The 26,201-nt window shown below is 35.7% G+C and overlaps 1 protein-coding gene across 1 annotated transcript in view; it reads right to left on the bottom strand.

Moving 5' to 3' along the window:
* Ir25a (ionotropic receptor 25a) overlaps nucleotides 1-16,818 on the bottom strand; it is a 222,565-nt gene extending 205,747 nt beyond the window's left edge. The window contains exon 1 of the mRNA XM_081764277.1: nucleotides 16,725-16,818. The gene's annotated coding sequence lies outside the window, so the exon portion shown is untranslated. The remainder of the gene's footprint in view (nucleotides 1-16,724) is intronic.
* Between the last annotated feature and the right edge of the window lie 9,383 nt (nucleotides 16,819-26,201).

Here is a 26,201-nt window from a genome sequence, read left to right as displayed (position 1 = left end):
CATACTTAAAACCTAATAATATGAAAACTGAGCCACATATTGAGATGCTGTTTCCACATTGAGTAATAGGTCACCAGCAACCACAAGTTCCAAAATAATGACCATCGTGGTCAAAGGTCAACATACTTAGAACCTAATAACTCAAAACTAGAGCCTCATATTGAGGTGTTGTTTCCACATTTAGTAATCGGCCACCAACTACTACAAGCTCCAAAATCATGGCCATCGAGGTCAAAGGTCAACATACTTAAAACCTAATAACACGAAAACTAAGCCACATATTGAGATGCTGTTTCCAAATCTAGTAACTGGTCATCAACTACTACAAGTTCCAAAATCATGACCATCGAGGTCAAAGGTCAACATACTTAAAACCTAATAACATGAAAACTGAGCCAAATATCGAAGTGGTGTTTCCTGATCATCAGGTAATACGTGTTCCAAAATAATGATCATCGAGGTCAAAGGTCAAAACTCTTAATTGGATCCACATATTGAGGTGCTGTTTCCAAATCTAGTAACTGGTCATCAACTTGTACAAGTTCCAAAATCATGATCATCGAGGTCAAAGGTCAACATACTTAAAACCTAATAACTCGAAACCAGAGCCACATATTGAGGTGCTGTTTCCACATTTAGTAATTGGTCATCAGGTACTACATGTTCCAAAATAATGATCATTGAGGTCAAAGGTCAAAACTCGAAAATGGATCCACATGTTGAGGTGCTGTTTCCACATTTAGTAATTGGTCATCAACCACTGCAAGTTCCAAAAATAATGAACGCCCAATGAACCAATGAACGCGAATAACTCTTAAACAGAGCAACGTTTTGAAGTGTTGTTTCCAAATCTAGTAATACGTCATCAACTAGTACAAGTTCCAAAATAATGACCATCGAGGTCAAAGGTCAAAACTCGAAAACGGAGCCAAATATCGAAGTGGTGTTTCCACATCTAGTAATTGGTCATCAGGTACTACATGTTCCAAAATAATGATCATCGAGGTCAAAGGTCAAGAAACCACATATTGAGATAACGTTTCCTCATTTAGTAAATTTGTGTGATCTATTCAATTTTGTACGAAGCAGAAAAAAAAGTGAAGAAGGAATAAATTTGAGAACATAATTTTAACTAGCGCAGAATTTCTGTACCTTTTTGGGCTATTCAAAGAAAGCAAAGATATGCCATATTAACTAGCTGAGAATTATTTTAGCAAAACGAAGAAAGCGAACATGGACCATTTTACTCAAATTTGGATGGAGTATTTATATTTGTATAAACCAGAAAAAAATGAAGAAGGTCCGTTTTGACTAGTTCAATATGATTACTTTTTCAACCCCTATTTGAACATTTTAACATAGCAGAAATGACATAAGCATGTCCTCAAACTACTGACCATCGTGAACAAAGGTCAAACTCGAAAACGGATCCAAGTATTGAGGTGCTGTTTCCCAGATTTAGCAATTGGTCATCAAAAAAGTACTGACCATCAAGGTCAAAAATTAAAACTCGAAAACAGAGCCACATTTAGTAATTGGTCATCAGGTACTATATGTCCCAAAATTAGTGGCCATCGAGGTCAAAGGTCAAAACTCGAAAACGGAGCCACATACCCAGGTGCTGTTTCCACATTGAGTGGCATACGCCCTTTCTATGACACTTAAAACCTAATAACTCGAAAACGAAGCAACGTATTGAGGTGCTGTTTCCACATTTAGTAATTGGTCATCAGGTACCACAAGTTCCAAAATAGTGGCCATCGAGGTCAAAGGTCAACGTATTATTTAAACAAAACGAAGGGCTAAATTTAAGAAAGCGAACATGTACCATTTTACTCAAATTTGAATGGAGTATTTAGCTTTGTATGAACCAGAAGAAAAAAGTGAAGAAGGACCATTTTAACTAGTTCAATATTTCTGTATAATTTTGTACTACCCTAATAAACGAAATTTTATTTTTGACCAATCACAAGAAAATCAAAGAAGGGTCATTTTAACTAGCCAAGCAGAAAAAAGAAAGAATTAACACTTTGTACTAACCAGAAAATGAGAAGAAGGATCAGCATTCTATACTTTTTGTGCCATTTATTTGGGGTGTCCTATTTCCTTTTATACCAACGAGAACCATTTTTAACTGGCTCAGAATTTTATGCCTTTTTGTAAAATTTGTATCAAACCAGAAAAAAGCAAGGAAATACCATTTTAAATAGCTCAGCATGTTATAGCTTTTTGTGTTTTTGGTCTACCCAATTTCTTGACCATGTTGTACTATTTAAACAAACAAAGGAATACATTTGTGTGACCTATTCACTTTTATAGCAAGCAGAAAAAGGAAAGAATACATTTGAGTGGCTTAAGCAAAGAAGGTCAATTTATACCTTTTTGTGTTTGACCTATTGAAGAATGAATAAATTTTGTTTGCAATTAAAAAAGCGGAGAAGGTCTACTTTCTGTACAAACCAGAGAAAAACAAATTTGTCTAACCTATTCACTTTTATAGCAAAGCCCCTTTTAGTTTTATACCAACCATGAAGGTCCATTATACCATTTTGTATTACTCTATTTCATTTTTGTAACAATTAGAAGAAAACAGCTCAGAATTTTATACCTTTGTGGTGTTACATTTTGTATATTTTTGTGTCATTAACTATATATTTGAACGTAATATTTAACCAACCAGAATTGCGTCATAATTGTGTAGAACAGACTACAAAGCAATTAGCGTTCTAAAGAAAACTGATGAATGACGACAAATCATAACAGCATACTTGTCCATTTTGAATCACAGCAGAAGAAGAGATTATATCAAAGTAAGAGAAGTTTTCAAAGTTCCATGTTGCTGCAGATATTTAACAGTTGTATTGCTAGTATAGTGTGTTTCCTACGGTACTGCCTATTGCTCAACGATTCAATTCCTTCCTCGTCTAAGTTCGAAAAGACAAATATATATTTTTGCATTTATGTATTTTATTATAATGCAATATAACTTTATGGAGTATATTTGAAAAATAATAGAACATACATCATGATGTTATATTACCTTGAAAACATAATATTAAACACGGAGAATGCATAGAATGTTTTTATTGTAGATATATAAAATTATTTATTTGATTGGTTTTTGCTGAAGAGCAGAAAAAATGACTAGCATGGAAATTGTTTATGTTTCTCCTAGAGAAAAAGAAATTCAGCGTGAAAACGAAAAACCTATACTGTTAATTCACCCGTCTGACCCCGATTTGCCAGATGAATTACGTGATAAAGTGAGAATCATATATCCATCACAGGAAATAGAAGATGTGTATTATTTTAGACGCTATAATAGATATAATGATGAAATACTCCCGGAAAGTGATGATGACAGTGTTTCAAATATTACCTGTTTTGAACTGGAAGCTAATGAGTGCGGATGTACTAGTGAAAGTATTAGTCATACATGTGTTATACAATTATTTAATGAGTATACACCAAATTCAGTATTATTATGTGAAGCATGTTCTAAACATAATGAGAATGAAAAAGATCACAACTGTTTGCTGCAGTATGATTACGAATTATTGCAAAAGGTGTGGACGATCTTAATTAAATGTGAAATGAGAGAGAAAATCTATAAACTTTATTTAAAGAAGCATTTTAAAGGTTGTAATATTAAGAACACTTATACTGTGGAGAAAAAATTTAATCTGGTATATGAATACATTACAGAGTGTGATTATTATATCAACAAAATAGTAGAAATGTTTTTAGAGAAAGATAAACAATTATTTAATTCTGTAAATGAACACTGAGCCCACTGTAGCATATGCATTTGATTGTGTAAGAATAGAAGAACTTGAACTGTTAACTGGATCAATTTGTATTACTGTACTATTAAGAATTTAATAGATAAGTAACATTGGACTCTGGCAACTGAATTGTCAGGGAGAGTCAATTTAAATTGTGCTCTGCATGACACAAAAATATACAAAATGTAACACCACTGAAAACTTCTCTTACTTTGATATAATCTCTTCTTCTGCTGTGATTCAAAATGGACAAGTATGCTGTTATGATTTGTCGTCATTCATCAGTTTTCTTTAGAACGCTAATTGCTTTGTAGTCTGTTCTACACAATTATGACGCAATTCTGGTTGGTTAAATATTACGTTCAAATATATAGTTAATGACACAAAAATATACAAAATGTAACACCACAAAGGTATAAAATTCTGAGCTGTTTTCTTCTAATTGTTACAAAAATGAAATAGAGTAATACAAAATGGTATAATGGACCTTCATGGTTGGTATAAAACTAAAAGGGGCTTTGCTATAAAAGTGAATAGGTTAGACAAATTTGTTTTTCTCTGGTTTGTACAGAAAGTAGACCTTCTCCGCTTTTTTAATTGCAAACAAAATTTATTCATTCTTCAATAGGTCAAAAACAAAAAGGTATAAATTGACCTTCTTTGCTTAAGCCACTCAAATGTATTCTTTCCTTTTTCTGCTTGCTATAAAAGTGAATAGGTCACACAAATGTATTCCTTTGTTTGTTTAAATAGTACAACATGGTCAAGAAATTGGGTAGACCAAAAACACAAAAAGCTATAACATGCTGAGCTATTTAAAATGGTATTTCCTTGCTTTTTTCTGGTTTGATACAAATTTTACAAAAAGGCATAAAATTCTGAGCCAGTTAAAAATGGTTCTCGTTGGTATAAAAGGAAATAGGACACCCCAAATAAATGGCACAAAAAGTATAGAATGCTGATCCTTCTTCTCATTTTCTGGTTAGTACAAAGTGTTAATTCTTTCTTTTTTCTGCTTGGCTAGTTAAAATGACCCTTCTTTGATTTTCTTGTGATTGGTCAAAAATAAAATTTCGTTTATTAGGGTAGTACAAAATTATACAGAAATATTGAACTAGTTAAAATGGTCCTTCTTCACTTTTTTCTTCTGGTTCATACAAAGCTAAATACTCCATTCAAATTTGAGTAAAATGGTACATGTTCGCTTTCTTAAATTTAGCCCTTCGTTTTGTTTAAATAATACGTTGACCTTTGACCTCGATGGCCACTATTTTGGAACTTGTGGTACCTGATGACCAATTACTAAATGTGGAAACAGCACCTCAATACGTTGCTTCGTTTTCGAGTTATTAGGTTTTAAGTGTCATAGAAAGGGCGTATGCCACTCAATGTGGAAACAGCACCTGGGTATGTGGCTCCGTTTTCGAGTTTTGACCTTTGACCTCGATGGCCACTAATTTTGGGACATATAGTACCTGATGACCAATTACTAAATGTGGCTCTGTTTTCGAGTTTTAATTTTTGACCTTGATGGTCAGTACTTTTTTGATGACCAATTGCTAAATCTGGGAAACAGCACCTCAATACTTGGATCCGTTTTCGAGTTTGACCTTTGTTCACGATGGTCAGTAGTTTGAGGACATGCTTATGTCATTTCTGCTATGTTAAAATGTTCAAATAGGGGTTGAAAAAGTAATCATATTGAACTAGTCAAAACGGACCTTCTTCATTTTTTTCTGGTTTATACAAATATAAATACTCCATCCAAATTTGAGTAAAATGGTCCATGTTCGCTTTCTTCGTTTTGCTAAAATAATTCTCAGCTAGTTAATATGGCATATCTTTGCTTTCTTTGAATAGCCCAAAAAGGTACAGAAATTCTGCGCTAGTTAAAATTATGTTCTCAAATTTATTCCTTCTTCACTTTTTTTCTGCTTTGTACAAAATTGAATAGATCACACAAATTTACTAAATGAGGAAACGTTATCTCAATATGTGGTTTCTTGACCTTTGACCTCGATGATCATTATTTTGGAACATGTAGTACCTGATGACCAATTACTAGATGTGGAAACACCACTTCGATATTTGGCTCCGTTTTCGAGTTTTGACCTTTGACCTCGATGGTCATTATTTTGGAACTTGTACTAGTTGATGACGTATTACTAGATTTGGAAACAACACTTCAAAACGTTGCTCTGTTTAAGAGTTATTCGCGTTCATTGGTTCATTGGGCGTTCATTATTTTTGGAACTTGCAGTGGTTGATGACCAATTACTAAATGTGGAAACAGCACCTCAACATGTGGATCCATTTTCGAGTTTTGACCTTTGACCTCAATGATCATTATTTTGGAACATGTAGTACCTGATGACCAATTACTAAATGTGGAAACAGCACCTCAATATGTGGCTCTGGTTTCGAGTTATTAGGTTTTAAGTATGTTGACCTTTGACCTCGATGATCATGATTTTGGAACTTGTACAAGTTGATGACCAGTTACTAGATTTGGAAACAGCACCTCAATATGTGGATCCAATTAAGAGTTTTGACCTTTGACCTCGATGATCATTATTTTGGAACACGTATTACCTGATGATCAGGAAACACCACTTCGATATTTGGCTCAGTTTTCATGTTATTAGGTTTTAAGTATGTTGACCTTTGACCTCGATGGTCATGATTTTGGAACTTGTAGTAGTTGATGACCAGTTACTAGATTTGGAAACAGCATCTCAATATGTGGCTTAGTTTTCGTGTTATTAGGTTTTAAGTATGTTGACCTTTGACCTCGATGGCCATGATTTTGGAGCTTGTAGTAGTTGGTGGCCGATTACTAAATGTGGAAACAACACCTCAATATGAGGCTCTAGTTTTGAGTTATTAGGTTCTAAGTATGTTGACCTTTGACCACGATGGTCATTATTTTGGAACTTGTGGTTGCTGGTGACCTATTACTCAATGTGGAAACAGCATCTCAATATGTGGCTCAGTTTTCATATTATTAGGTTTTAAATATGTTGACCTTTGACCTCGATGGTCATGATTTTGGAACTTGTAGTAGTTGATGACCAGTTACTAGATTTGGAAACAGCACCTCAATATGTGGATCCATTTAAGAGTTATTTGGTTTTAAGTATGTTGACCTTTGACCTCGATGGCCACTATTTTGGAACTTGTGGTACCTGATGATCAATTACTAGATGTGGAAACACCACCTCAATATTTGGCTCAGTTTTCATGTTATTAGGTTTTAAGTATGTTGACCTTTGACCTCGATGGTCATGATTTTGGAACTTATAGTGTTTGATGACCAGTTACTAGATTTGAAAACAGCATCTCAATACGTGGATCCATTTAAGAGTTATTTAGTTTTAAGTATGTTGACCTTTGACCTCGATGGCCACTATTTTGGAACTTGTGCTACCTGATAATCAATTACTAGATGTGGAAACACCACCTCAATATTTGGCTTAATTTTCATGTTATTAGGTTTTAAGTATGTTGACCTTTGACCTCGATGGTCATGACATGATTTTGGAACTTGTAGTAGTTGATGACCAATTACTAAATGTGGAAACAGCACCTCGATATGTGGATCCATTTAAGAGTTATTTGGTTTTAAGTATGTTAACCTTTGACCTCGATGGTCACTATTTCGGAACTTGTAGTAGTTGATGACCAATTACTAAATGTGGCAACAGCACCTCAATATGTGGCTCCGTTGAGAGTTTGACCTTTGATCTCGATGGTCATTATTTTTGGAACTTGCAGTGGTTGATGAACTATTACTAAATGTGGAAACACCACCTCGATATGTGGATCCATTTAAGAGTTATTTGGTTTTAAGTATGTTAACCTTTGACCTCGATGGTCACTATTTCGGAACTTGTAGTGGTTGATGAACTATTACTAAATGTGGAAACACCACCTCAATATGTGGATCCATTTTCGAGTTTTGACCTTTGACCGCGATGGTAATTATTTTGGAACTTGTAGTAGTTGGTGGCCGATTACTAAATGTGGAAACAGCACTTTAATATGTGGCTCTGGTTTCGAGTTATTAGGTTTTAAGTGGAAACACCACCTCAATATTTGGCTCAATTTTCATGTTATTAGGTTTTAAGTATGTTGACCTTTGACCTCGATGATCATTATTTTGGAACATGTAGTACCTGATGACCAATTACTAGATGTGGAAACACCACTTCGATATTTGGCTCCGTTTTCGAGTTTTGACCTTTGACCTCGATGGTCATTATTTTGGAACTTGTACTAGTTGATGACGTATTACTAGATTTGGAAACAACACTTCAAAACGTTGCTCTGTTTAAGAGTTATTCGCGTTCATTGGTTCATTGGGCGTTCATTATTTTTGGAACTTGCAGTGGTTGATGACCAATTACTAAATGTGGAAACAGCACCTCAACATGTGGATCCATTTTCGAGTTTTGACCTTTGACCTCAATGATCATTATTTTGGAACATGTAGTACCTGATGACCAATTACTAAATGTGGAAACAGCACCTCAATATGTGGCTCTGGTTTCGAGTTATTAGGTTTTAAGTATGTTGACCTTTGACCTCGATGATCATGATTTTGGAACTTGTACAAGTTGATGACCAGTTACTAGATTTGGAAACAGCACCTCAATATGTGGATCCAATTAAGAGTTTTGACCTTTGACCTCGATGATCATTATTTTGGAACACGTATTACCTGATGATCAGGAAACACCACTTCGATATTTGGCTCAGTTTTCATGTTATTAGGTTTTAAGTATGTTGACCTTTGACCTCGATGGTCATGATTTTGGAACTTGTAGTAGTTGATGACCAGTTACTAGATTTGGAAACAGCATCTCAATATGTGGCTTAGTTTTCGTGTTATTAGGTTTTAAGTATGTTGACCTTTGACCTCGATGGCCATGATTTTGGAGCTTGTAGTAGTTGGTGGCCGATTACTAAATGTGGAAACAACACCTCAATATGAGGCTCTAGTTTTGAGTTATTAGGTTCTAAGTATGTTGACCTTTGACCACGATGGTCATTATTTTGGAACTTGTGGTTGCTGGTGACCTATTACTCAATGTGGAAACAGCATCTCAATATGTGGCTCAGTTTTCATATTATTAGGTTTTAAATATGTTGACCTTTGACCTCGATGGTCATGATTTTGGAACTTGTAGTAGTTGATGACCAGTTACTAGATTTGGAAACAGCACCTCAATATGTGGATCCATTTAAGAGTTATTTGGTTTTAAGTATGTTGACCTTTGACCTCGATGGCCACTATTTTGGAACTTGTGGTACCTGATGATCAATTACTAGATGTGGAAACACCACCTCAATATTTGGCTCAGTTTTCATGTTATTAGGTTTTAAGTATGTTGACCTTTGACCTCGATGGTCATGATTTTGGAACTTATAGTGTTTGATGACCAGTTACTAGATTTGAAAACAGCATCTCAATACGTGGATCCATTTAAGAGTTATTTAGTTTTAAGTATGTTGACCTTTGACCTCGATGGCCACTATTTTGGAACTTGTGCTACCTGATAATCAATTACTAGATGTGGAAACACCACCTCAATATTTGGCTTAATTTTCATGTTATTAGGTTTTAAGTATGTTGACCTTTGACCTCGATGGTCATGACATGATTTTGGAACTTGTAGTAGTTGATGACCAATTACTAAATGTGGAAACAGCACCTCGATATGTGGATCCATTTAAGAGTTATTTGGTTTTAAGTATGTTAACCTTTGACCTCGATGGTCACTATTTCGGAACTTGTAGTAGTTGATGACCAATTACTAAATGTGGCAACAGCACCTCAATATGTGGCTCCGTTGAGAGTTTGACCTTTGATCTCGATGGTCATTATTTTTGGAACTTGCAGTGGTTGATGAACTATTACTAAATGTGGAAACACCACCTCGATATGTGGATCCATTTAAGAGTTATTTGGTTTTAAGTATGTTAACCTTTGACCTCGATGGTCACTATTTCGGAACTTGTAGTGGTTGATGAACTATTACTAAATGTGGAAACACCACCTCAATATGTGGATCCATTTTCGAGTTTTGACCTTTGACCGCGATGGTAATTATTTTGGAACTTGTAGTAGTTGGTGGCCGATTACTAAATGTGGAAACAGCACTTTAATATGTGGCTCTGGTTTCGAGTTATTAGGTTTTAAGTGGAAACACCACCTCAATATTTGGCTCAATTTTCATGTTATTAGGTTTTAAGTATGTTGACCTTTGACCTCGATGATCATGATTTTGGAACTTGTAGTAGTTGATGACCAATTACTAAATGTGGAAACAGCACCTCGATATGTGGATCCATTTAAGAGTTATTTGGTTTTAAGTATGTTAACCTTTGACCTCGATGGTCACTATTTTGGAACTTGTAGTAGTTGATGACCAATTACTAAATGTGGCAACAGCACCTCAATATGTGGCTCCGTTGAGAGTTTGACCTTTGATCTCGATGGTCATTATTTTTGGAACTTGCAGTGGTTGATGAACTATTACTAAATGTGGAAACACCACCTCAATATGTGGATCCATTTTAGAGTTTTGACCTTTGACCGCGATGGTAATTATTTTGGAACTTGTAGTAGTTGGTGGCCGATTACTAAATGTGGAAACAGCACTTTAATATGTGGCTCTGGTTTCGAGTTATTAGGTTTTAAGTATGTTGAACTTTGACCTCGATGGTAATTATTTTGGAACTTGTAGTAGTTGGTGGCCGATTACTAAATGTGGAAACAGCATCTCAATATGTGTCTCAGTTTTCGAATTATTAGGTTTTAAGTATGTTGACCTTTGACCTCGATGACCATTATTTTTGAAACTTGTAGTATTTGATGACCAATTACTAAATGTGGAAACACCACCTCAATACGTTGCTTCGTTTCCGAGTTATTAGGTTTTAAGTACTTTGACCTTTGACCTCGATGGCCACTAATTTTGGGACATGTAGTAGTTGATGATCTCTTGCTAAATGTGGAAACACCACCTCAATATGTTGCTTCGTTTATGAGTGATTGGGTTTTAAGTGTCATACCAAGGGCGTATCCCACAAACTATAACACCCAGGTAGAAATAGATATGATATTCGTAATCAGCATGTCCGAAAACCCCCATATGCCGAGTTTCATCCAAATTGGATAAAATTGTCATAGGAAGGGCGTATCCCATATAAACTATAAGACCCCGGTAGAAATAAATATAATATTCGTAATCAGCATGTCCGAAAACCCCTATATTCTGAGTTTCACCCAAATCGGTTAAAATTGTCATAGAAAGGGCGTATCCCACATAAACTATAAGACCTAGGTAAAAATAAATATGATATTCGTAATCAGCATGGTTGGAAACCCCCATATGACGAGTTTCACCCAAATCGGTTAAAATTGTCATAGAAAGGGCGTATGTCACATAAACTATAGGACCCAGGTAAAAATAAGTATGATATTCGTACTCAGCATGCTCGAAAACCCCCATATGCCGAGTTTCATCCAAATCGGTTCAAATTGTCATAGAAAGGGCGTATGCCACATAAACTATAGGACCCAGGTAAAAATAAGTGTGATATTCGTACTCAGCATGGTCGAAAACCCACATATGCTAAGTTTCATCCAAATCGGTTCAAAGAGCGTATCGAATCGCTATGTTACATAGGTATTCATTGTCTTAAAATAGGGGTTGAAAAAGTAATTATAAAAGAGAACGAGTCCACCCCTAAAATGGAGGTTTTTGTGTGTTACGTACTCTCAGTGTAATTTCTGCTATGTTCAATTAGGGGTGGAGAAAATGAATACACCCCCTCTGCTATGTCCGCCATGTTTCGTAGTCTCTGTCATGTTGAAATAAGGGTTGGAAAATATGCTCATAAAAGAGAATGAATACACCCTTGTGTGTTACGTACTCTCAGTGTAATTTCTGAAATAAACCATGTTCTTTTATTAGCTGTGCTATGTCCGCCATGTTTCGTAGTCTCTGTCATGTTGAAATAGGGGTTGGAAAATATGCTCATAAAAGAGAATGAATACACCCTTGTGTGTTACGTACTCTTATGCTCTGTTGTGTGTTCATGTATCAGTGTAATTTCTGTTATCTTAAAATAAGGGTTGGAAAATATGCCATGTTCTTTTATTAGCTGTGCTATGTAATTTCTGCTATGTTAAAATAGGGGTTTGAACGAGTTCACCCTTGTTATGTTACGTACTCTTATGCTCTGCTGTGTGTTCATAGTCTCAGTGTAATTTCTGTTATCTTAAAATAAGGGTTGGAAAATATGCCATGTTCTTTTATTAGCTGTGCTATGTATTATCTGTTCTGCTGTGTGTTACGTAGTGTTATGTGTTATCTTCTCTTGTATGTGTTCGTAATCTTATGTGTTATCTCCTATGTTAAAATAGGGGTTGAAAACGAGTTCACCCTTGTTATGTTATGTACTCTTATGTGTTATCTGTTCTGCTGTGTGTTACGTAGTGTTATGTGTTATCTTCTCTTCGCTGTGTTCGTAGGAGTTGAAAAGGGAACGAGTTCACCCCCTAAAATGTGCTCATAAAAGGGAACGAGTACACCCCCTTAAAAGTGCTCATAAAAGGGAACAAATTCACCCCTAACATGGAGGTCGTAAAAGGCCGTGAGTTGACGGTGCGTGTGTCATAGCGTATCGTGAGACAGTGGAAAATTGAGTCCTTGCTCTCAGGAGACCATGGAAAAAAAGGCGATTTTTCAGCTACCGGGTGTCAGGTGTCCCCCATCTACTGCCGTAGCTAGAGATTTCGGCGCCCGGGGCGAAGTAGAATTTGGCGCCCCTACTCTCACCACACATAGCTCTTCCTTCCTTTTTTCTTTTTACTTATAAGAAAAGCAGCAGATATTGTTATACTACACTGAATTTTTATTAAGCTGCAGGCGAGATTTTGACCACGCGATGTTTTGGGTGGCGAGGTTTTGGCCCGGCGAGGTTTTGGCCACGCGAGATTTTGGGGGGCGAGGTTTTGGCCACGCGAGGTTTTGGCCGGCGAGATTTTGGGTGGCGATGTTTCGGCCGCGATATTTTGTCCGTATCCCCGGCAATCTACATTATAAAATTAAAAGTGACTATGTTTGTGACTCTTAATCTCTTGAACCGCCTGACCGATCTCGAACAAAATTTTGACATAGAAGCGGTTCTGGCCTGGGAGTGCTTTTAGCCATTCACTTTGACGGTAGAACTTCAGGGAGGGGGAGGAGGGGGAATTAAAAGAAAATAAAACTTAATAACTCTTGAACCAAACGACCAATCTCGATCAAATTTTCAACATAGATGAGATTCGAACCTGGGAAGCTTTTTATCATTTCACTTTGACAGTAGATCTTAGGGTTGGGGGAAGAGAGGAGAGTTTTTTTTTATAGGAGAGAGAGGACAAAAGTAATTTTATTTTTCTATTTTGCATAATCTATGTTTTGCCTGGGGTGTTTTTATAATTTCGCTTTGGCGGAACAATGTAGGGGAGGCGAAGGAGGGGAGATATACTAAAATCAATATATATAAAAATAAAAGTGACTATGCTCGTGACTTAATAGCTCTTGAACCACTCGATCGATCTCGATCAAATTTTCAACACAGATGAGATTCGAACCTGGGAAGCTTTTTATCATTTCACTTTGACAGTAGATCTTAGGGTTGGGGAAAGAGAGGAGAGGTTTTTTTATAGGAGAGAGAGGACAAAAGTAATTTTATTTTTCTATTTTGCATAATCTATGTTTTATCCGTGATTATATTTAAAATTACAGCAGTTTTACTTCACTAAAAATACGAAAGTATAAAAGTTGAAACTCTTCGTATTGTTAGGCGCAAGAAGTCAGTATACTCGTGTATACCTACATAATGAATTATAAACCTTTTGAACTACGTATCATCAAAATGTGGACTTAAAAAGGGAATCCAAACTGCTCGAAACATCGAAGTTTGAATCTAATTTGTTTGAGGATCCAACCCGATACAACGCATATTAAAGATGAGAGCTGCACTTCCTGTATGATATACTGTGGAGAATAAGCTCACCGTAAAATTGGAAGAGGCATGTATTAACACGTGTAAATAAAATTGGGAGATGTGAAACGGTAATGAAGGATTTTATCCGTTTCATAAATCATATTGCAGTAGTAATTTACCAATATCTGTTATGTGATTTCTGTAGTGAACACAGCAGTTAGAGAAGAATGTACAGGATGTAATACATGAGAAATCTACTATGTTATCTCTGTGTGGGATTAAATAACACTGATTCAACAGGAAATGTACCAACAATAACATTGGAGTTGACAGTTGATTGATTAGAATTTAGTTGTATAGCCAGTATTGATGCTATATGAAGCAAGATTTATTGCATAAAATGGAGTGATACATATGCTGAGAACTGAATCCGCGAACACATTCATAAAAAGCACAGAAGTTAGTCTCTTAGCTATGAAGGGGTGCGCGCCCTACACTAATTCTCCAATCAAGAATGAAGTGAAAAAAATAATAAAAAGAGAAAACGATAGGCTATATAATACGATACAATTAATACATTTTTCATTTTCACATAATTTATTTCAAGAATATCGGATTTCTGCCTCGAGACCGAGACAATCATCTGTTTATCTAGATGAGACTGAGATCGAGACGGCATTTTTCGTCGATTCGAGACGAGATCACTATTTGTCAACTGAGTACAGTCTCGATCCGATCCATCGCTAGTTCGAATTTCCGATTCTTTATACATAAAATGAAGAATGTGAGATTCCAGAAGCGGAGTTTGAGGGTGCCAATGGAGCGATCGCATCAGGCTTCGCGCTCACAGTGTTCCCACGTTCTGAGCATGGTTCATCCAAGAAGTAGATACAAAAGCTCATCACGATTTTTACCAGTACTCTGGCCCCGTGGGATCATTATTGGCATTAGGCCCCGCGCGCACCTTACGCCGCCCCTGAGAAATTCGTTTAAGTTGGAGGTGTAAAATTCTCTCATATTGTCAGTATAATATTACAATTTCGGATTTTATTAAAGAAATAGCTTTGGATATTTAAAGGAGATGTTTTTTTAAAAAAAAAAAAACACTTGTGCAATATTAGATAATTGTAGAAGTTTAGAATAATTATGTGATAGTTGATTCATGTTCGATTGATAAAGCTGTCTATATAGTGGAAAAAGAAGTTGATAAGTTGGATGAAAATGACGTCGGTAAATGTTTCGCTTTTGTGATGAAGTCAATTTAATTAAATTATTGAAAATATTTTACATGTGTTACCAATAAATGCATTTCATGATGGTTTAGTGACACAAACGAATATTCTTTCAACTTTTCATTTCCTCGCATTATTGTCTTAATTTCACGAATTCCTTCCTTCCTTCCTCTTAGCTTAAATGTGGGACGTTATTTCATTTTTCAAATAAAACTTATGAACATAAATATGTTATTGGGTGATAAAAATATGTAATTGTTACATCATGCTATCATCTCCAAGGAAATCATTTGATTCCTTCTCTCCCTTCAACCAGTACCACTATGTTCTACGATCAGTGTTCGAAGTGGAAAAAAAGCAGAGGTAGTAAGTTTTATTATGATTTTGACTCGAGATACCAGCTATCTAAGTGTTGAAATACAGTGAGGGTATGTTGCCTAAAAGATTGCATTTCTATTTACATAATGATTGAAAACCATTGGAGAGCTTCTCTTTAATTTGGGGAGGAGGGGAGCATGAAGAGACTTTGATCCCTCGCCAACAACTTTGTGAAAAAAAAAATAAAATATCCCTTTATGTTGTATTACACAGAATTATACACAAAAATGCTCAAAAAACTAGTTTTTATATTAACAATTTCCTGCGGGAAAGCTCCCGGAACCCCACTCAAATGAGGGGTATTCCAACCTCCAGGAAGAATCGCCTGCACAGCAGACAACCCCTAAATCCTCTCATGATCAAAACACGACATTTATATGAATTAAGACAAGAAAATACACATACATACATACGAAAGAAACAATTCAATATGGCACATCAAAATATGTTAAAATATCAAAATATGAACTTCTTTGAAGACACCTCATTTTTAAAATTAAAAGGTAGGAAAAAGATAGCAAAAATGTCGTTGTTGTCAATTTAGAAATTATTTCTACATAAGAAATAAAAAAATCTCTTTACGTGCAAAGCTATTCATCAATTACTGTATATAAAATGAATTTATTAAATGAATTTAGCATCTACTCTTCCCTGACGGTATGTCTTGATCACTAAAAAAACAGAAGCGGTATGCCTTCGTCAGTGAAAAACGAGAGGCGGTATGGTATACCACCGCATACAGTCTCACTTCGACCACTGTATACGATACTTAACGTAATTAAATTCAATCAAGAGTATTTAATTCAATTTCAAAGATTGAATACTTTGTTCTCTAATAGAATATGAACATCTGATGTTTATCACAATCCGCAACTAATATTGTAAAGTAGAGAGCTTCTATCAGCTATTTTTCAAGATCATTCAGAATTGAGAATAGTATATTCAGATACCTAACTATACCTAAAGCTAAGGCACTTCAGTAGACTGGACAAGTAGGGAAAACATTTTCCAAAATTTTGATAGAAGTATGTAATTTAGCAATTTTGAATAGATAAATTAAGTTCTTGCTCTGAAGCAAATATCGCTGTAACGTAAGAAGTGGAACTTAGGGTCTTAGCATGAGTTTACTGATTTCGTGTACGCAAACAGTAAAATTTACCATTTCAATTACTTGACAATCTGCAATAATACATAAATTTAAGAAAAAAAAGACTTATACAAGCTACAAACATTTTCTTTCTTTGTAGTTAGAAAAATATTTTCATTAATGTTTCGCAGGCATAATCAAAGATGGTTTAAGTAATATTGTCCAAAATCCACTCACCAGTTATTCCCTGGTGGTAACTGTCAGAACTAAAAACATGAAGCCAAAGACAATTTGTAACGCGTGGTTAATTGGCGTTTTTCTCACTAACAACTACTCCAGAAATAAGTCTGGACAAGAATGTATATTCGTATTTTGTGTTGTTAGTGGTATGTTTGCTCTTGCAATAGGTTGCCAAGGAGATGACCGATAGTTCCAACGTTCAATGATTCATATGTGGCGTGATGATGAAGTAAAGACTATCGATTTGAAGGTAACAAAACTACTGGGCGGAGTCGGCCATCGCAAACTTGATGGCTTTAGCTTTTTCCTTTATTCTCTTTTCATTCTTTTCCGTTTCTTTTCTGACAGCCACAAATGGAATAATATAGAAGCCTTTATGGTCAAGCATTAGAATTTCTCATGATGGCAGGAAATCTGTTTGTAACCAGATCGATTTACTTGTGTTATTTGGCTATGTATGTATGTAAATGTTATACGATTTTGACATCATACGCAAATTAGTGATTATGTTCAAAATGAAGAAATAAAAAATACAATCAATAGCAAATAGATAGGATTAAGGGAAAACAGAATTCTAATTTTGTTCTGTAGTTTGATTTATCTAGGTATATCGGGTTCAATTTAAAGAGCCTTTAGGCCATGGTAAAATAACCACATATCTGGAGCGCAGTGAGACGTTCAATCACGGGTTACTTTGTTTGCTTTGGAGTTTAATACTCCTTTCAGTTATGTATTTATTTTACATTACACTTCTAAAAGTCTTGGTCTGTTACATCTACTGACATGAACCATTGGAATCCGATGCAATGGCTATCATGCGTCACCGGTTAAATTGTGGATCATAGGTTCGGTTAGAATCCTTCATAAGTTCTTGCGACTAAAGTCCTGTATTTACTTGTTTGACTTGGTCGCACGCCTAATAGACTCTTTGCAGTTGCTACTAAATCAAAGCGACTACGTCAAATCCGTTCTTTGGATTCTCTTCAATTATTTCAGCCAAAATTGAAGGCTACTTGTGGTCTTGCTCTGCTTAGGTCAATTCGAAATCGACAATTCAATTCGCCATTTCAATTCAAGTATGCCCAAGAGGAAAGCTACAGTAACAATATCATATTTTAGCAGAATAATTACAAGACGAAATTAAAGTAGCAATAACAAGGAAAAAGAATAGAAAACTATCTTGTTTAAGAGAAGGAGATACCGGTACTAAAAGGAGCATATATTAAAATGAAAGAAACTTTAATAGAGTACTCGAAACAACCGCAAAATACACCATCCTGTTATTAACGAACCTCTATTCCATACTACGAATTGCACCCGTCCTTGCCCTTTTATCCCGAGTATCATTCATTTGCCGTTCTTTCTATACCACTTTCTAATTATTACATTCCTAAATATGAAACATCTTGTAGAAATGCTATAGCGTTCAAATTGAGAACATTTCAGCATTAAATAAAAATTTTACGAATAAAATCTATTGCTCCTTAAAGAAAACAATGAGGAAAGGGAAGACAACTATGCATGGCAAGTTTATAACAAAAGTAGATGAAGAAAGTGGGAGTCACTTGAATTGGAATAATATTTTCACATAATTTTTTTCTGTAATTAATACTTGAGTGCTTTCTGGAGCTTCATTCTCTTGGTTCTTTGTGTCGCAGAGTATGATCTAAATTATATAGCTTAAAAATATAAAATATTGTCATTTCTTCTGTTACTGAGTTTGGTTAGATTAGGTAACGTTATGTTCATCTGTCATTGAGTTAAATTAGATTAGTTTAGCGTATGAATCACACGATAAATCTCTGATTCATCATTTCTTTCCCGAAAATGACCTGTATTTTTATATCTTGGACCTACTTCCCGGCACTTCATCCTATTCTTGGTGCATTGTGCTACTTGTGTACAGATTTATATCTCTGCAGACATACGTCATAACGATTAGTTGTACAAAAAGCACTATCAACTTCTGGTAAACGCTTACTATATTTACACATCTATTTCGGTTGAGATCAGGGCATAGCTGGCGACTGTGACTGTACGACAACGTGGGAGTACGTCTGTAGGTAGCAAGAGCGGAATGTTTAATGAACTTACTTACGAATCCGGCAAACATGTAAAGCAACGTAGATATACCTAGTACGTTGTATATAAAATCTATTATATTTCAAGACCTAGTATCTTGAAGTAGAACCCAGTCTTTTACTTTTAGCGAATCAATATTCTGTCATTATGTACACATGAGTAAGATGCTCTTAGTTTGCGCATTATTTCTCTTAGTGATCTCTGAGAATAGCGGGTATATTAATGGCCACTCACATATTTTTTCTTCAATATGGAAAGATTTTGAAATAAAACAATTTCTACTCATTAATCTGTGCAAACGCATGTCTTAACATTACATGATGAGTATAACTATATATTATCTAATTAAATCACCATTATAAAATAGAAACCGTTTTTTAGCACAAAAATGAAATTTGTTTTTCAACGGCAGGTCATCAAACTGCACAAATTGTCTTAATATTTATGGAGTTTCACCTTTGTATAAAGTGACGTAAAAAACTGTCTGTTTCAAGAAATCAAACTATATTTTCTCGGTATACGTTCACCAGACTTTTTAGAAGCATTTATTTTGGCATACTCATTATTATTATTATTATTATTATTATTATTATTATTATTATTATTATTATTATTATTATTATTATTATTATTATTATTATTTCGATACACAGAGCAGCTCAGGCGAATTGCAGAAGAGACAAATAATAAAGGTATCATATTATTTTCAAGTTTCTTTAGTTATAATATTGAAACGCTGACTGACGCTTATACTCTAAGGGTGACTAGACGTGACTAGACAGCGCACGTTTAACTGAGAGAAGCGTGATCAGCGAATAGACTACCATGAATTATTTTCGGATTTTTGGATGGACCGGAATTTGTTATACCTCTCAGGGAGCTCTCGAATGCCTGATGATACTGGGTTAATGCTGACCTCTCGAATGCTTCATATTTTGGTACTCCCACAGGGATCAGAATTAATAACTTTCTGATAAACTTTTGGAAAAACGGCTTCGATAACTTTTTTGATTTGTGATATTTATATTCTTCACATCTTACTGAACAAATGTCATAATAGTCATCTCCTAATGGAAATAATGGACACTCTCCCTAAGCCCTCTAATCGAAACCTCAATTATTAGAATCACTCAAATGAGACTTATAAGTAGAGATCTGCAGGGATATACATATATATATATATATATATATATATATATATATATATATATATATATATATATATATATATATATATATATATATATAGAGAGAGAGAGAGAGAGAGAGAGAGAGAGAGAGCATTTGCATCCGTACCACATCTGCAATATCTCGATCTGCATCTGCAGGTAGTGAGATAACCAATTTATGAAACTTGTTTCTTTTATGACAATTATAGTGTCAGAAATAGTTCGTACTAAAACAATTGTAAATACGTCCTTTATAGTTTGTGAATCCTATGATATAAATAAAATTCAAGTTAAACATTCAATACTATGTCTTTCTATTTTACGGGGTATGGCAGCTCAATGATAGAGTGCTTACCTCTCATGCGTGGAGTTCCTAGTTTGATTTCTGCCCAAGTAAATTTGTGATGGACAATATCACGTCCGTGGGTTTTGTCGGGGTACTCCTGCTTTCTTCTACATTCTCTCTGCCATTTGAAAATTTTGAGTAGGACCCCGTCTGGGACCATATGGAGGACCTGGGACAAATATTTTTACTTTCAATCACTGTACTTTTGAAATGATTACTCATGTGTTTTCCTGTTTTGACGTCTGTCTCACCGTTTCAGTTTTTTTTTTTTTTTTTTTAAGGTGGCAATAGACTTTACAATGACGTTTCTGCTGACATTTTGACCGGTGGCCATTTTGCACAGGATAATTCTAGAGAGCCGAGACTTGTTCCGTCTTCTTTCGTTTCGTTTCCCAACGATATGCTACTTGTGCCCCTCACCATTTGCAATTTTTGAGTTGGACTCCTCCTGGAACCTTGCGAGTGGCCCTGGGACAACACTTTTTGCTTTGATACGTTGTACTTTTAAAATAATCAAACACGTGTTTTCCTGTTTTGGCATCTGGTTCACTGTTTGCGATTTCTAAGGATAGAAACGGATTTTCTGGACACCCTGTATATTCATATAACTCGCACAGTATGTGCATTCGGAAAATTTTTATTACAATTTCGTAATAGGCGTCATTAGTGCTTTCGATTGGTGTACAAGCTATCTTCCACTTCGATATATAATCTCCCTCTCTTCCCTTGTGAGATATTGAAGGAAATAGAAACGTTCCCATTACGATCCAGTACTTGGCGCTTCGTCGAATAGCTTTTCCTGAACATTTAAACAAATATGTAGTGTTTCAAACCATTTTTTTACATTATTTACATTGTTTCTTACTCACTGATGTAAAAATCTCGAAAATCGCAAAATGGCGCTTGGTCAATTGATGCATCTACTTTGAATCCTGAAGAACTCGTAAAAGTGGGATAATTTTTCCAATTATACCTTTATGCATAGCATAATAGTGAGGCACTTGCATTCTGTCGGTATTTCACATACAAAAGACTTATTTCACACCAGTCACTCATCCCTTAGTCTTACTCAAAAAAAAAAAAAAAAAAAAAAGCGTGCGAGCAGACGACACGTATTGAAGGTGTACTATCAGAAGCAAACTCGGCTGGAGTAAGATATTCCAGCAATTGATTGGGGATCGGAGGAGAAAATAAAGAATGCTACCTAATTACTTGTTTGAACATACCGTAGTATCAAATTCTTTTCTGAAGCTGGTGTATTGTAAATGTAAAACCCTCATGTCCTTAGTTCAACTGTTCTTGTTCGAGATTCTTTTACTCAGACATGTGTATTAATTGTAGGCAAGTTACATTTTGGGAATCAAACAACAAGATGAAAGTGATATGTTGGCGTTATCTTAGTGTTTAACTACCCTCGAATTATACATAACTTTTATGAATCTTTCGAAGTTCCTTCTTTCTTATTCTTTTTAGTTTTTCAGTGTAATAGATACAATTTCTGTCCTGAAAGAAGCAGAGTTTATTATGTGAAACCTAAAATATTAAAACATAAAAACTCTCCTTAAAACTGATTGTTTCAATGACCTTTTTCATGAGAAGCAGCAGTGGGTCTGATTCAACCGAACCGTATCGTTCATGTCCCCAGGCCCGTATCCAGGGAGGGTCTAGGGGGGACCGGGCCCCCCTAAATTTTTACTGGCCCCATCTAAAACTTTCACGGTAGGTTTGCAAATGAACTATAATATGGGATGAACTAATATTTTTGGATCGGGCTCCCCCTAACTTCCACCGGGCCCCTCCTACATTTTCGGGCTGGCTACGGGTCTGCATGTCCCAATAGTGCACAGTGTCAAGGATTGGTTAATTTTTGTGTCTTTTATACACTATGAATTATGAATGAGGTGCAGGACTACCAATATATGCGAGCTAAACCAAGGTTTAAGAAAAATTCAACTTTCGCCTAATAAGAAAATTAGCTCTGTGTCATCGTTTTGATTGACGTTTCCATAGGTAGGATGTATTAGGCGAAACTTGAAGCTCCGGTGGTGACAGGAACCTACGTTACACGGGTTACTACATATACAGTAGTAATATATTTTTTTCAACGAAATAAAAACTGTATTACAATATTACTGACAATGAATGACACATACTTCTTAGCGTCCCAAAAGTACCCTTTTCTCGTTTCTCTCGAAAACTATGCAAGAGAAATTCCCCACAAAATCATTATTATTTCGTTCAACTCGACGTGAAAACTTATATATGTCTTATATTTGAATAACATTTAAATGAAACAGAAATTTAAATTTATGAGTTCATTTTTGACTATATCTCATTTAATCATACCATTTGCAATTGTCTTGCTAGTTTTGTCATAACGAAGATCTTATTGAATATTTCAGTATCAGTTTCACCTCAATAAGTGGCATGCTTCTCCTACAGCATCTGTTTTTTCTTTAATGCTTACAAATTAATTCGGGTTTCGTATATTTTCTTGAAAATTACGCTTGAACTTTACAAACTCACGATCACTTTGTTCACCTCAATGAGATTTATCTCATCTTTGGACATTTTTTTTTCGTTGAACCCTATTTTTTTTCGTTTAGTTTATTCATAAGTGAAGGATTTATGAATAAACTAAAACCTCATTAACATTTTTTGAGCCCATTAAAATTCGAAGGTGAAAAATTGAAAGACACTGTCGAAAAGTTTCTTAGAAAATAATTTAGATGTGAATAATGAAGTTTTACTATTGGGTTATACTAACAATGCACATAAAATAGCCATTTACAGCTTTAATTTTGTAAACTGACCTCATATTAGGTTCTAACGCAGTGGTCGCCAAACTTATGAAGCTTTTGAGCTACCGTTCTGTTTTTAAATCCTACTGTGAGCTACCAACTTTTTGTCGTCAGCGCCCTCTGTCGTTAGCGTCCGTCAGTGGAGGAAACAAGGTTAGGCAACCGAAGCGTTAATGCGATTAGTGATGAGCAAATGCAAGACCAAGACCAAGACCCGCGTGGTCTTGGTCTTGCACACCCAGTCTTGGTCTTGGTCTTGGTCTTGCTTGCAAGAATCTTGCAAGTCTGGCTTTTCTGAAGTCTTATGCTTTCCATAGGTGAATTTTACTCTGGATATAAGTGATAATAAATTCTACAATACGCCAATAGTAACAGAAATACAATGTATGTTTCTAAATGTAATATAGTTTACCTTCGTGTATGATGATAGTGTATATACAGCATAGGAGGTGATCTTCATTTTTTGTCACAATGGGTGCCCACGCTTCACTACTTATAAGTCATAAGGTTTTATAATCTTTTATATTTTTTAACAGATCCAATACTCCACTGTTCCCAAACTGGGGAGGCTACGCCTGAGACGCATGAAAGAAAATCAAGATGGCAGCAATTACTGAAATACCATGAATTGCAATTTTCTTACACTTTAAAGGCATCAGACATTTTTCTTTTCAACCACGATTAGCTAATGTTTGTATTGAACAAACTTCCAATTAAATATTGATATTTTGTTTCACTGATTCCAATATGTACTCTATGGGGCAAAAACATGGACATTACTCAAAAGCAATAAAAAAAATCGGAGGCTTTTGAAATGTGGGCATGAAAAAAAAAGAGAGAGTTAACTGGGTTGAACGGAAAACGAATGACAAGTCGTTAGAAATAGTAGCAGTAGGGGAGAAAAGAAGAATTTTAGATGTAACTAGCATCAATTACTCGTTTCGCTGGGTTATTTTTTTTTTAAATAGTGATAGGTTCCGTTAGTCATTCAATTTTTACTATTACTAAAGCGTTCTCTGATATCGGTCATTTACGATCACTTTTATATTTCTCCCTCCCTCCTCCTTCCCATGTTGCGTGCTTGAATTTGGATTTAAACGGCATCGGAAGTGTTCATTACAGCGACCCCGAAAATTACGGATTCGTCACTAATACGCGTATCGGTCATTTTCAATGCTTTTTATATATCCCCATCCGTCTTGTTGTGAGGCACGGCATTGGAAGTGTCCCTGTTCATCTCAGCGACCCTGAAAACTATAGATTCAACACTGATATTGGTAATTTTCGATCATTTATATATATGGATTCAGCACTAATATCGGTCTTTTTCGATGATTTTATATATCCCCCTCCCCCATGTTGCGGAGCACGGCATGGAAAGTATCACTGTTCATCTCAGCAACTCCGAAAACTATGGATTGGACACTAATAGAGGAAAGGGGGGCAAGAGTACGCAAATTTCAATTAAACTTATATATTTTGGTAAAAGATAGTTATAACAGAAAACTTTTTCATGGAACACAAAACTTGAATTCTGCTTTACAAAATGTGAACTCAACTTTTATATGCCTCTATCCTTGGAGGAACTAGAACTCATAAAATGAAAATATTAAAATTCGTACTCTTGCCCCAATATGTGGGGCAAGAGTGCGAAATCAAAGGAACAAGACTACACACCCAAAGAAGCATTACCACTTATCACAGATGAAGGTGCCCACTTCTTCATATGATATGCATTGTTCATGCCACCATTCACTGCATCTTGCGCACTGGATCCATTCTTCTGTTGGGGAATCGCTGTAGATGATATTGCATAATGGACACTTGTGCACTACTTTCTCACTGATCTGAGGAGTTACCTTCGGTTGCAGTTTTCTTGGTGCAAGTTGATGCTTGCCTTTGCTCTTTGGAAGGCGCAGTTTCAGAAGTAAGTTCTGTTTGAAAGGAGAGGATGTCAGATTCTCTGATTAACCTCAAGAAGATTTACAGGTTGAGGGCTTGGTAGCAGGCGGAGGAGGCTGACAACCACCAGAGGAGTGTATGATGTGGACGGTCCGCATGGGCTCCTGCTTACCTCCAGTGAAGATCCAGCTTTACTGGTTGAAGGTTTGGTAACAATGAACGTACAACCAGCAGAGGAGTGTTTGATATGGACAGTCTGCATCAGTTTCTGGTTGCTTCTAGTGAGAATCCAGCGTTAATGGTTGAAGGTTTGGTAACAGATGGAGAACGAGCAATTAACAAACGAGTGTTTGATGTGGAAGCGACGCATGGGCTCTTGTTTACTTTCAGTGAATCCTCCGATGAAAGATTTTTGGCTCTATTCAGGTCTTCTGCTTGATTCGTTGCTTCAGGAATGCTTTCATCTTCAGAATCTACTTTAAGTCTACGACATCCACAGTAGAAGGAAGAAAATCTTCTTCAGTGAACACATCTGGATTGAGTGGAACAACTCCACATTCTTGAAAGCTGGATATTGCAATACCAATGGTTGCAGCTTTGTAGCAAGCCTCAGTGAACAAACTCGCAACTTGGAACTGTGTAATTGGGTGAGATGGATGATTTCTCATCTATTTATCACACGCTGTTGAATACCAGGATTTCAGCGGGCTAAAAAAGGAGCGATTTAATGGTTATAAATTATGGCTGGTATGGGGTGGTAAACTTAATATCAGAATCCTATTTTGCCTGCAGAAATCGATCGCCTCGATTGAAATGTGAGAGGACTGATTGTCAACAAGTAACAATACCTTTTTTCGTGACCGGATTTGATTGCACATGTTGGAGTAAATAATGTAGCCATTCTACGAAAAGTTGAGTTGATTAAACCAAAATTAGATATCATTCCCACAGAACCCGGCAGCGAACTATCGCGTAACTCTTGTTTTGTTCGTTTTCTGTGAAATAACATAGGAGGAATAAAGGAACCAGATACACTCACGCAGGAAACAGCTGTGATGTTAACTCCAAAATCACTAGAAACAATTTTATTCACAATTGATTTTTAGTCAGCAACACTTGGAACTTTATGAAGAACCGTATTTATGCCAGTTTCGTACATATTGCAGATATCCTG

Source organism: Thermobia domestica, chromosome 1 (genome assembly GCF_964235325.1).
Source record: "Thermobia domestica chromosome 1, izTheDome1.hap1.1, whole genome shotgun sequence".
Classification (NCBI taxonomy): domain Eukaryota; kingdom Metazoa; phylum Arthropoda; class Insecta; order Zygentoma; family Lepismatidae; genus Thermobia; species Thermobia domestica.
The sequence above is the reverse complement of the archived record's forward strand: the minus strand, read 5'-3'. Positions and strand labels throughout refer to the sequence as shown.